Source organism: Lepisosteus platostomus, unplaced genomic scaffold (assembly GCF_059453375.1).
Source record: "Lepisosteus platostomus isolate fLepPlt1 unplaced genomic scaffold, fLepPlt1.hap1 Scaffold_46_H1, whole genome shotgun sequence".
NCBI classification, from domain to species: domain Eukaryota; kingdom Metazoa; phylum Chordata; class Actinopteri; order Semionotiformes; family Lepisosteidae; genus Lepisosteus; species Lepisosteus platostomus.
Window position 1 is genome coordinate 73284 of NW_028291666.1, and position 12123 is coordinate 85406.

Consider the following 12123-nt stretch of genomic DNA (forward strand, 5'->3'; position numbering starts at 1 on the left):
ATAAATCTTGGAGCAAAAGCAGATGATTAACTTCATAGTTTGTGTGGTTGAGCCAAAGTTGAGCATGAGGATATGTGAGTCACCATTCTTAGAAATGGATCCAACTTCAGACAGGCGTCAAAAGTAAGAGTATACAGTGCTGGGGCAATGACACTTCAATGATCAGAAGGATAACAAGAGTTTTAATGCATTGAAATTGATTTTCTGGTGATGCACACTGTCATGGAACTATTAATTTTTTAAGGATCACTTACTGACGTCAGACAGCTGCCAATTCTCCAGACTGGAAGGATGAACAGTTTATCCCCCTAGGTACCATATTTCCATATTTTGAAGCATTGGAATAATACATGTCATACAGCAACATAAAAACAGGAAGACAAGTATCACAGCCCCTATAATCGGTGTTAGTAACTTAAAAGAAAAACATTCCCCCTGGCCCAAACAGTGATTCTAACCAGGAGAGAAAAGCCGGTGTATCTTTTATGCCTCTCTCTTTATTCACCTTGTCTTTTAGTTCTTTCAAATGCTGAATAGCGAGCGTAAGATTTCCGTAATCATAGTCATTAGCTGGAATATATGTACAACAGGAGTCTCCTACTAAAGCATAGACTCCTCCAGATGCTGCATTTTGAAGGTCCAGCACGAACCTGTTCTGAAGTGCCATTAATCTAACTCCCCTTAATTCTTGTTTGATAGCGTCTAAGCCTTCTAACGTGATATTAATAAAAGAGTACATTTCATAAAAAGTCGCATGGGTGAGGCTGTAGAATGAGGCATTAAAGCACATATATAACAAGATGCATTACATTTCTTTAACTTTACAGTATGATTTATAAATTTATACCACAAATTACTCATATCCCCCTCATTATCAGTTTCATTCAGCCAGTTTGTATACAAAGAGGCTTCGTGTTTAGATTCTTCCTCTTTTGGGGTGGTGACAGGCTTCTACATAAAAAGGAAAAGGGCTGTGCACATCAGTCCCAAGCAGGTTATCCCCATCTGTCCTTGTGGAGACATCACTCCTGCGCTTTGCTCAGTTCGTTTGTGACCTTTTTACAGTGGGAAGCATGAATCCAGGGCACCATTTCTGTGACCTTCACAGCAGTGGCAGTGGTCAGCAGCACCTGGTACAGCCCCCTCCACCTGAGTGAACACCATTTCTTTTTCCTGAAGTCTTTCACCAGAATCCAGTCTCCTTATTCACTCATTAGTTCTTACAGCACAGGTAAATCCCTGTGGGCTGGAGCCCAGCATAATCTTAGGCTTTTTTGGTCAACATTGGTCAACAGATTGGTCAACAACTGGGTAATAACTCTTAGAAAAATCTACACATTGTTCCCCTGCCTCAGCTGTGACGTTTTGCAGAACAATTCTAGCTGAAGTTGTAAAATTTCTCTTTGTTCCGTTCCTGCAAAACATCTTATTATGAACAAACAAACCACAATAATCATTTGCATCTAGGGGAATCACTCCCAAGGGTAACCCCCCTTAAAGCTATATTGTTCTACCCATCAGGTTCTGCCACTAGATAAGAGAACCTTTCCCATGAAATCATTTTTTGACCTTCATGATCCCTTCAGGGCGTACAATTAGCACAGAAGCAGCAGCTTTAGTCCACATGTTTTTCAAACAGGATATTAACGATATGATCATAACGAATAATACCAGACCCACAAATATGTATTGAACCAGAGACCCTCTCAATGTTCCTAGCACAGACTGTAGCCATGCACCAATGCCCCAATCGTCTGGATTATAATTATGATATATATTTTTCTTCATCATAGTGCTTTGCTAAGTCCTAGCAACCTACAATACTACAATAGAGAATTAGCAAATTCAACAATCCATTCGTCCAGCTAAATTCGTCCCCCCAGGAAGTTTCATTGATTGGCCCGTGATGATATCAAACAGGCTGTTACACAGTTCTGTTTGATCCAGCCCGCATCCCATGGCGTTCCTTCAGTCTGATGTCTAGTCGATCTTTCAGAGATCTGTTCCTTCATTCCACTGTTCCAGCAGACTGAGGGTGATCTCAGTCCATCTCACTCCGAACAATGCAGCCACAGCCTGACACACCTTCCCTGTGAAGTGTGTTCCTTGATCATAATACAAGGGGCAGGGCAGTGCCCACCGAGGGCTTATCTCTGTTATCAAGTGTTTCATCGCTTCTCGGCCTTTTGGCTAAGATCAAGTGTAGTATCTCTGTTATCAAGTGTTTGGTAGACACAGAGGCAGTGGCAGCAACCCACCGGGAAAACAGATTATAAGAGCCCAGGTTTCCCTTTACAATTTTCAATTTCCCAGGTTTGAAAGGTTCCTCAGGAGCAGGCCTTTTGAGCTGTTGCACCCGCACCTGAACTGTAGTTGAGTTCCTTTGATAAACATTACATCCACATTAGATACCACATAAGTGGTTACTGCTTCAAACCCGGTTCTCACCCAGTTTTGGGTAACCGGCACACCATTTGACTCCCACCTGGGTGTCCAACAGAGTGCATTTGTCGGGCTATAAAGGGCATTAGGCTGTGAGGGCATGCAGGGCGTCTGGTGTGCTGTCAGCTCCACACCCCATCATCCTGCAGCCCCATAATCTTTTCTAACCATGTCCATTTCTCTGCTTCACAGAGGTCTCAGACTACTGTTCTACAAGTATTGCTCACCTGACAGTTGCATCTGCAAAGTTGTTCCCTCGAGTTACTGGAAACATTTCTTTATTATGTGATTTACACATTACCACAGCTACTTCAGTCAGTAGCTGCAAAGCTTCTAATAGTTCAGAGATAAACCCAGCATTCTTAACTGGAGTCCCTGCCGTGTTGAGAAAATCCCTATTCCTCCACCACCATCCAAAATTGTGGCATGCACCAAATGTATATATAGAGTCTATATACATATGCAGCCATTCAAAACAAGCGGGGTATGCTGCGGTATAACACGGTGGGAGTGTCGCAGTATACCGCATCATACCGGACGCAAATTAGATTATGTTAATAGTATCCGGAATCACCTTGTAAAATCGCCAGGTGGAGCTAATAAAGGTTAACCTCTCCTGTACAGCATTTGAGCTGTCACCAGAAAACGTCAGTTTTGAATCCTGATCACTGCTGAGGGACAATCTTTATTCAATTAAGAATTTAAGGTGTATACTCTTTAGACTTTTAAATTTAAACAGTGTATTACAGCATGTTAATCATTAAACATTAAAAAGGCGGTATATTTTATAAAAGCAAGATTGTTCTGTTGGACAAAAGTACACAACCTACCACCTTTATCATAAATATTTTAAATATGCAGGAATATTTTATGCATCAAAGTCTTTACTGAAGATATTACTAAGAGTATTAATAATGAATGACCTTGGACAAGCTGTAAGCTCAAAGTATTACCCTGGTCCACATTCTTTGTAACCGTCTTTGTAAACGAAAAGAGTTTATTTTTTCATTGACAAAAAGTAACACCACAGCATTTAGTTGATCCGATCACGCAAGCCCAGGCCGCCTTCAAGGCCTCTGCCCTGCCGGTCGTGGTTGGCAATACACCTGGCCTTACAAACGAGCCAGTGGGGCCCGTTCAGCTCCGGGCTCATCGCCTGCGGCTCACGGCTTGCGAGCGTGCCCAATCCGTGCGATAACTCGGAAAACACCCGGCCACACTGTGCCGGAAACGACGCACTCTGGAAAGCCGCTATGCAGGCAAGGTCCCAAGATCCCCTGCGGCCGGACACTTCCTGCCCCCCAAAGAAAAGCACGCCAATCAGACGGCCGGAGACCGAGGACTCGCGGAGCAGACGACCACAATCACCATTACAAGAGCGATTGCGAACGTGCTTGGTTTCTCTCTTTGACCAACCCAGCTGCGACCCAACCGAAAGCAGAGAAGCACAAAAATTGCATGGAACTCATTCATGCTCCTCTCCACGGAAATCTTTAGTAAAAGGCGAAAGATTTGTACGAGATGAAGAGAAACCAGAGTGCGTGGCTGCACAGCTGCAGGAGCCCAGGCCGCCTTCAAGGCCTCTGCCCTGCCGGTCGTGGTTGGCAATACACCTGGCCTTACAAACTAGCCAGTGGGGCCCGTTCAGCTCCAGGCTCATCGCCTGCGGCTCTCAGCTTGCGGCCGTGCCCAATCCGTGCGATAAGTCGGAAAACACCCAGCCACACTGTGCCGGAAACGATGCACTCTGGGAAGCCGCTATGCAAAGCGAGGTCCCAAGATCCCCTGCGGCCGGACACTTCCCGCCCCCCAAAGAAAAGAGCGCCAATCAGACGGCCGGAGACCGAGGACTCGCGGAGCAGACGGCCACAATCACCATTACAAGAGCGATTGCGAACGTGCTTGTTTTCTCTCTTTGACCAGCCCAGCTGCCCGCCACCCGAAAGCAGGAAAGCACAAAAATTGCAGGGAACTCATTCATGCTTCTCTCCATGGAAATCTTTAGTAAAAGGCGAAAGAGTTGTACGAAATGAAAAAAAACCAGAGTGCATGGCTGCACAGCTGCAGGAGCCCAGGCCGCCTTCAAAGCCTCTGCGCTGCCGGTCGTGGTTGGCAATGCACCTGGCCTTACAAACGAGCCAGTGGGGCCCGTTCAGCTCCGGGATCATCGCCTGCGGCTCACGGCTTGCGAGCGTGCCCAATCCGTGCGATAACTCAGAAAACACCCGGCCACACTGTGCCGGAAACGACGCACTCTGGGAAGCCGCTATGCAAAGCGAGGTCCCAAGATCCCCTGCGGCCGGACACTTCCCGCCCCCCAAAGAAAAGAACGCCAATCAGACGGCCGGAGACCAAGGACTCGCGGAGCAGACGGCCACAATCGCCATAACAAGAGCAATTGTGAACGTTTTTGTTTTCTCTCTTTGACCAGCCCACCCGTACCCCACCCGAAGGCAGGGAAGTGCAAAAATTGCATGGAACTCATTCATGCTCCTCTCCACGGAAATCTTTAGTAAAAGGCGAAAGATTTGTACAAATGAAGAGAAACCAGAGTGCGTGGCTGCACAGCTGCAGGAGCCCAGGCCGCCTTCAAAGCCTCTGCGCTGCCGGTCGTGGTTGGCAATGCACCTGGCCTTACAAACTACCCAGTGGGGCCCGTTCAGCTCCGGGCTCATCGCCTGCGGCTCACGGCTTGCGAGCGTGCCCAATCTGTGCGATAACTCGGAAAACACCCGGCCACACTGTGCCGGAAACGACGCACTCTGGGAAGCCGCTATGCAAAGCGAGGTCCCAAGATCCCCTGCGGCCGGACACTTCCCGCCCCCCAAAGAAAAGAGCGCCAATCAGACGGCCGGAGACCGAGGACTCGCGGAGCAGACGGCCACAATCACCATTACAAGAGCGATTGCGAACGTGCTTGTTTTCTCTCTTTGACCAGCCCAGCTGCCCGCCACCCGAAAGCAGAAAAGCACAAAAATTGCAGGGAACTCATTCATGCTTCTCTCCACGGAAAACTTTAGTAAAAGGTGAAAGATTTGTACGAGATGAAGAGAAACCAGAGTGCGTGGCTGCACAGCTGCAGGAGCCCAGGCCGCCTTCAAGGCCTCTGCCCTGCCGGTCGTGGTTGGCAATGCACCTGGCCTTACAAACGAGCCAGTGGGGCCCGTTCAGCTCCGGGCTCATCGCTTGCGGCTTACGGCTTGCGAGCGTGCCCAATCCGTGCGATAACTCGGAAAACACCCGGCCACACTGTGCCGGAAACGACGCACTCTGGGAAGCCGCTATGCAAAGCGAGGTCCCAAGATCCCCTGCGGCCGGACACTTCCCACCCACCAAAGAAAAGAGCGCCAATCAGACGGCCGGAGACCGAGGACTCGCGGAGCAGACTGCCACAATCGCCATAACAAGACCGATTGCGAGCGTTTTTGTTTTCTCTCTTTGACCAGCCCAGCCGTACCCCACCCAAAAGCAGGGAAGCGCAAAAATTGCATAGAACTCATTCATGCTCCTCTCCACGGAAATCTTTAGTAAAAGGCGAAAGATTTGTACGAGATGAAGAAAAACCAGAGTGCGTGGCTGCACAGCTGCAGGAGCCCAGGCCGCCTTCAAAGCCTCTGCGCTGCCGGTCATGGTTGGCAATGCACCTGGCCTTACAAACTAGCCAGTGGGGCCCGTTCAGCTCCGGGCTCATCGCCTGCGGCTCTCAGCTTGCGGCCGTGCCCAATCCGTGCGATAACTCGGAAAACACCCGGCCACACTGTGCCGGAAACGACGCACTCTGGGAAGCCGCTATGCAAAGCGAGGTCCCAAGATCCCCTGCGGCCGGACACTTCCCGCCCCCCAAAGAAAAGAACGCCAATCAGACGGCCGGAGACCGAGAACTCGCGGAGCAGACGGCCACAATCACCATTACAAGAGCGATTGCGAACGTGCTTGTTTTCTCTCTTTGACCAACCCAGCTGCGACCCACCCGAAGGCAGGGAAGCACAAAAATTGCATGGAACTCATTCATGCTCCTCTCCACGGAAATCTTTAGTAAAAGGCGAAAGATTTGTACGAGATGAAAAGAAACCAGAGTGCATGGCTGATTAAGGCCATTTAAGGCCTTAATCTGGCAATTAAGGCCCACACCGATCCTGAGCCTCAGAACTCCGGGCGCAATTAAGGCCCAAACCAGTTCTGACCTTCAGAACTCCGGGCGCAATTAAGGCCCACACCAGTCCTGAACTTCACGGTAAGGGTCCAAAACCCGTTCAAAAACTCCACGCGCAATTAAGGCATAAACCAGCTTCGAACGCCTGTACACAATACCGCGGAACCCCTGCCAGACCAAATTCTGGGCTTACAGCAAACAACCCATTACATACACCGGTGTCTTCCCCGGGCCAGAGGAATTCAGAAACTCACGTTTACTCCGTCATCTCGGGCGATTCTCGCAGGGAGCAGAGATTTCCCAATCGGTCAGAGAGAGTCGGGACTTTTAAATAAAAGAGGAGTCCTTACCTCTTAGTTATGTGCGCGCTGACCATCTCTCCTGCCGATGGGAAGTTCTGCGCCTTCTGGAGCATCCGCCGACTACGCCAAATTTGTTGTAACAGAAGAAATAAGGTTCTTGATCCCGAGATGAAGTAAAACAGATGAGTTTATTGCATGCAAGGAACAATAAAGCCAAAGTCTTGTTTCCCGCAAGAAACAACAAAACCGAAGTATTGTTCCCCGTACTGTTACAAACTTTTGGGTTATATAGTGTTTTCTTCTCCGTTTCTGACGTCACTCGGTCTGATGGTAAAGAGGGGGGTTCATGGTATTTGGCCAGTTTACGATGTTCTGGACAAATGGTCAGTTTAACATTACACCCAGGGGGGTTCCTAGCTTGCATCTGCAATCCTTATCAGTTAACCCCCCTTTCCTGCCATAAACCCCAGTTTGTGACTTGAAAGTCTAAACCCCCTACAGAAAGGATTAAATTCAAACCCCCGTCTCCACATCTTTCTTCAGTATCTTAATAAAGTGAAGGAGCTGCCCCTTCGCCAAGGCGGTGTGGGGCAGAATGGACAACATAATGCAACTCCTGGAAACGAATGCGGTGCTCAGCTACCAGTACATTCTGCTGGGGCTGGCACCTACCGGACTGGACAGGGGGACGCAGTTCCTGATGTGGCTGCTGCTGTCCCTCACAAAGAAAGGCCTGTGGGACGCGAGAAACAATCTCATCCGGCACAACAACAAGTGGGGAGCGAGGGAGCTGGAAGAGAGGATCCTGGCGGACCTCAGGAGGAGGATGAAGCGCGACGTTGCTAAATGGGGTTTCCCCACGGCAAAGGAGCACTGGAAAGGCCTATGGACCCTGTACAGGGATTAATGGTTTACAGCAAGCGGTAGGGTTTGGAGGGACTCTCATAATAGCGCAAATCCGCCCACCCTTGCAAGGATTGATAACGGACAATCACCGCCGTTCCGCCGATGTTTTAATTTTGTGGAGTGTTATCGTGTGAGACGTTTCCCTTTGAGATGTGTTTTTTTTCGGAATAAAGTATATTTTATAAGAAAAAAAAAAGATTGTACCATAAAGATTTCCATGGAGAGGACTATGGTTTCCTGCAGGACTATGCCGGTAGGAGGACCAGGTTCCACAACTTCAAGGGGCTGTGTCGAGGCGATCCACAGTACTGTCAGGACCAGCCCTGGCAGTTTTAGGATTCCCATTCTGGAACATAGATGAGGCACATGGTACAGTTCCACTATAATTTTGAATATATTTTCCTAGCAGGACCTACAGTACAGTACCTAACTACCTGCAGCTACAAAGGGGCACCCCCCTCTTTGATCGGGTTTGGACGTTTAACCCTATTCTGTGTTCTCCGGCGCCATTTGAGGTGGGCGATACAACCGGAGGTGGTTGCGATGCACCCACTTGTAGACCAGAGATTGCCTTCCCTTCTCAATCTGAATTCGATAAGCTACCGGTGATACCTACCTTATCGACAATCTCGTGGGGTCCTGTCCAACTGGGTAAGAACTTCCGGGCCACCCCTGTGGGTTTGGCAAATTGGAAGTACAGGACCTTGTCTCCTACTTGGAGTTCCTGGTTAACTGCCTTTCGGTCATAGTATGCTTTCCTACCCTCTGCACTCCTTCCCAGATTGTTCTGGGCAAAAGCAAAGGTTGCCTGCAGATGTGCTCGCAGGTCTGACACATACTGATGGGCCGTAGCAGCCCCCGTCGTGCTCAGGTCCTCCACCCCATAAAGACAGTGTAGGGGAAGAGTCATCTTCCGACCTGTCATCATCTCAAAAGGTGGGACCCCCGTAGAGCAATGGGGCTTACCTCGGATGGCCATCAGAACCAGGGGCAGCTTAATGTCTCAGTCCCTACTGCTGTTGGAGACAAACTTTTTGAGCATACTAACCACCGTTCGGTTTGCCCTTTCTGCCTGGCCCGAGGATTGAGGGTGGTAGGAGATATGCAACTGGGTCTTGACCCCAAGCATATTCCACAGGGTTGCCATTACTGTAGCTGTGAAATGGGTTCCCCGATCCGAGACCACGGTCAGGGGGAATCCCCATCGACTGAACACATGGTTCACCAACAGCACTGCAGTTGTCTCTGCCGTGTCGTTGGGTGCTGAGAGGCACTCAATCCATTTTGTGAATGCACACGTAACAGTGAGGAAATATTTGTTCCCTCTGGATGACCTCACCAGTGGCCCCACCCAATCCATTTGAAGATTGGACCAGGTGAATGTCATGCCCTTTTTCTGGAGTGGTGCACGGTGCAAGGGCCGTGATGGTTGGAACTGGCTACACGTCAGACACCCCTTTACATACGCGGCGATGTCTTGGCCCATGTGAGGCCAGAATGCCACCTGCTGGATAGTGTCGTATGTAGCCTTGATTCCCCGGTGACCCCCACAGGGTTCGTCATGAGCGTGTTGGATCATGACCCCCCGATGACAGTGGGGAACTACCCACTTTGGGACACCTTGTGCAACTGGTACACAAACCAACAACCCCTTTATAATTTTTAGGTTGTCTTTCACCTCTGCCAGCTCCTTCAGCTCCAGAGACTGGCTCAGCACCTGCTCCGAAAGAGGTTGACGCACTGGGTCAGCGATATGCTGATACATTTGCCCAATTGCTGGGTCCTGTTTCTGCATTTCCGCAAGATCGGTGTTAAAACCCTGTGACCCAAGCACTACAGATTGAGGGTCAGCTCCGACATCCTGTCTAGCCCTGCTTCGGGTAACCGCCTTGACCTCAGCCACGAATTCTGGGGGTAGCCATTCCTGCTGGAACTGCCAGGGTTCACCCTCTAAGGCGCCAGATTTGGCCAACCGGTCGGCCTCATCATTCCCGTCTTTGTCGGGTCCCTTCACCTGGGAGTGTCCCTTCACCTTCCTCCAGTAAACCATCATTCCAGCCTCGGTCGTGAGCTTGTCACTGGCCAGGAACAACTCTTTGTTCTTTACTTCCTTGCCCCGGGCATTTTTCATGCCGTTACCCTTCCAATACGGAACGTGAGACACGAAGCTATGTCGGGCGTAGTTCGAGTCACTACAGATGACAAACTGTTTAAGGCCATGTGTCAGGGCCTGCTGGAGGGTGATCAGCACCCCAGCTACTTCCGCATACTGACTAGTCTTTGGTCCTAGCTTATAGCGGGTCGGCCCACAGGGAGTATTGTCTTGCCAGACTACTCCTACCCCTGCTAGCACCTGCTGTTCGTGGCGAAAAGAGCAACCGTCAACATAGGCCATGGGTAAGCCCTGGCCCACGTTCTCATCGTAGTACCGATGATTGTTCGGTAGCTCAGCAGCGGGAATTGTTTCTGGAGCTTCCATGTCAGTGTCACAGCCGTGACACACTTGGCCCAAAGCCAGGCCCTGTCCCAGGTACATTTTCTTGCTCTGTGCATAACGTACCTCTATCTCATAGCCTTGTAGGGCCATCATTCATGCCACAATCCTGCTATTTGACACCCTGCCCGCTTTCAGTCTCTGGCTATGCAGGAATGTCACAGGTTGGTGGCAGGTTTCGATGATGATCTTTTGTCCCCCAACATAACTACGGAAGTGTTCTACCGACCAGACCGTAGACAACAGGGCCTTCTCGCAGTCCAAGAACTTTTGCTCCACTGGGCTCAGGGCTCGACTGGCATATGCCACCACCCTTCACTCTTGGTTATATTCCTGACTCAGAGCAGCCCCAAGGCAGTGCTCTGAGAACCCTGCTTCAAGGTAGAAGACCTTATTTTTGTCAGGGTAGGCCAAGCTCGGCGCACTACCGAGTCTGCGCTTCAGCTCCATCACAGCCTGTTCTGGGGAAGGCCCCCACTCAAAGGGCACGTCTTTCTGCAACAGCTTGTGGAGGGGCCTTGCTATTTCAGCGTAATCCTCAATGAACTGCTGGGAATAATTACATACTCCCAGAAAGCTGCGCAGTTCAGACAGGTTAGTGGGCGACTTCATATTCTGGATAGCTTGGACTCTGCTGGACTGTGGCTGTATGCCTTGGGCTCCAACCAACAGTCCCACGTACTCCACTTGGGTCCTACACCACTGTCCCTTAGCCAGGGACAGTTTGGCCCCTGCACAGGAGAGCTGGGTCAACACATGCCTGATCTCGGCCATGTGTTCTTCCCAGGTCTGACTCCTCATCAGAATATCGTCCACATAGACCAGGTTGCCCCTGGCGGCTGCATCACTCATGGCTTTGTGCAGAAATATGTTGAACTCCGCTGGGGAGTTGGAATACCCAAAGGGGCATCGATTCCAGGTGAACTGCCTGTTTCCAAAGGAAAAGGCCAGTTTGTACTGGTCTGTTGGTTCTACCTTAAGGGTCCAGAACCCATTGGCCACATCCACTGTGGTGAAATATTTCGCTGTTGTCACCTTGGCTAACTCCTGATCTAGGTAGATCATTGGCCATCGTGACAAAGGAACCTGTTTATTCAGCTGCCGGTAGTCAATGGTCAGACGCCATTTACCATTGGGTTTCAGCACCGGCCACAGTGGGGAGTTATAAGTGGAGTTACACTCCCTTATGATCTGACGCTCTAGTAGAGCATCCAACGTCTGCTTTATGGACTCGTATGCCGTGAGGGGAATGCGATACTGCCTGACATAGGTTGGGCGGGCGCCAGGGGCCGTTGGAATGCGCACTGTGTTCAAATCCGTCACCCCGCAGTCATAGGCGTCCCGTGCAAACACTTCCCGGAAATCCTGGAAATTCTGACGCAGCTGCTGACGCTGGCTTTCCGTTTCCAGGGCATCTGCCTTGCCAACCTGTTCCTGTACCTGCTCTAGGAACCCCGCTTTTGACGGCATGGCGGTATCCCGGGTCGTACTCTCGGCTGAGTGGTCCATCGGAACACCTGCGTGTACTGTGTACACAACCATCTCATCCTTATCGCTAAGGTCCACCCTGCACACCTCCTGGTTGCAGAATCCCTCTATTGGCATAATTGCAATCATCCGCCGGGGGTAGGTGTAGTACACCTGCTCGGTTCCCCCCTCCCTGGCCAAGGGACCAGGGAGCTGCCCCAGTACTGGGATGGCTAGTTCGAAATCATAGAAACCATTGTCAATTACCAGTCCCATGTCAGTGCGAGCAGGGATTTTGACATCTTGTTTTGCTATGTTCTGCACCAACAGGCAGGTGGCTCGGCCATTCCGTTCCAGTC

At 50.2% G+C, this 12123-nt stretch overlaps 6 non-coding genes and 1 pseudogene across 6 annotated transcripts; 1 reads left to right on the forward strand and 6 right to left on the reverse strand.

Annotated features, from left to right (window-relative positions):
* The first annotated feature begins 2170 nt into the window (after positions 1-2170).
* Positions 2171-2259, forward strand: LOC148633529 (U2 spliceosomal RNA; annotated as a pseudogene).
* A 1607-nt stretch (positions 2260-3866) lies between these two features.
* On the reverse strand, positions 3867-3983 carry LOC148633530 (U5 spliceosomal RNA). Its single transcript, XR_015933906.1, has one exon. It is a non-coding gene; the product is annotated as a U5 spliceosomal RNA (small nuclear RNA).
* A 393-nt stretch (positions 3984-4376) lies between these two features.
* On the reverse strand, positions 4377-4491 carry LOC148633531 (U5 spliceosomal RNA). The gene has a single exon (XR_015933922.1). It is a non-coding gene; the product is annotated as a U5 spliceosomal RNA (small nuclear RNA).
* Positions 4492-4882: 391 nt separating this feature from the next.
* On the reverse strand, positions 4883-4998 carry LOC148633532 (U5 spliceosomal RNA). Its single transcript, XR_015933912.1, has one exon. It is a non-coding gene; the product is annotated as a U5 spliceosomal RNA (small nuclear RNA).
* Positions 4999-5391: 393 nt separating this feature from the next.
* On the reverse strand, positions 5392-5506 carry LOC148633533 (U5 spliceosomal RNA). The gene has a single exon (XR_015933918.1). It is a non-coding gene; the product is annotated as a U5 spliceosomal RNA (small nuclear RNA).
* A 391-nt stretch (positions 5507-5897) lies between these two features.
* Positions 5898-6014, reverse strand: LOC148633534 (U5 spliceosomal RNA). The gene has a single exon (XR_015933905.1). It is a non-coding gene; the product is annotated as a U5 spliceosomal RNA (small nuclear RNA).
* A 394-nt stretch (positions 6015-6408) lies between these two features.
* Positions 6409-6522, reverse strand: LOC148633535 (U5 spliceosomal RNA). Its single transcript, XR_015933907.1, has one exon. It is a non-coding gene; the product is annotated as a U5 spliceosomal RNA (small nuclear RNA).
* Between the last annotated feature and the right edge of the window lie 5601 nt (positions 6523-12123).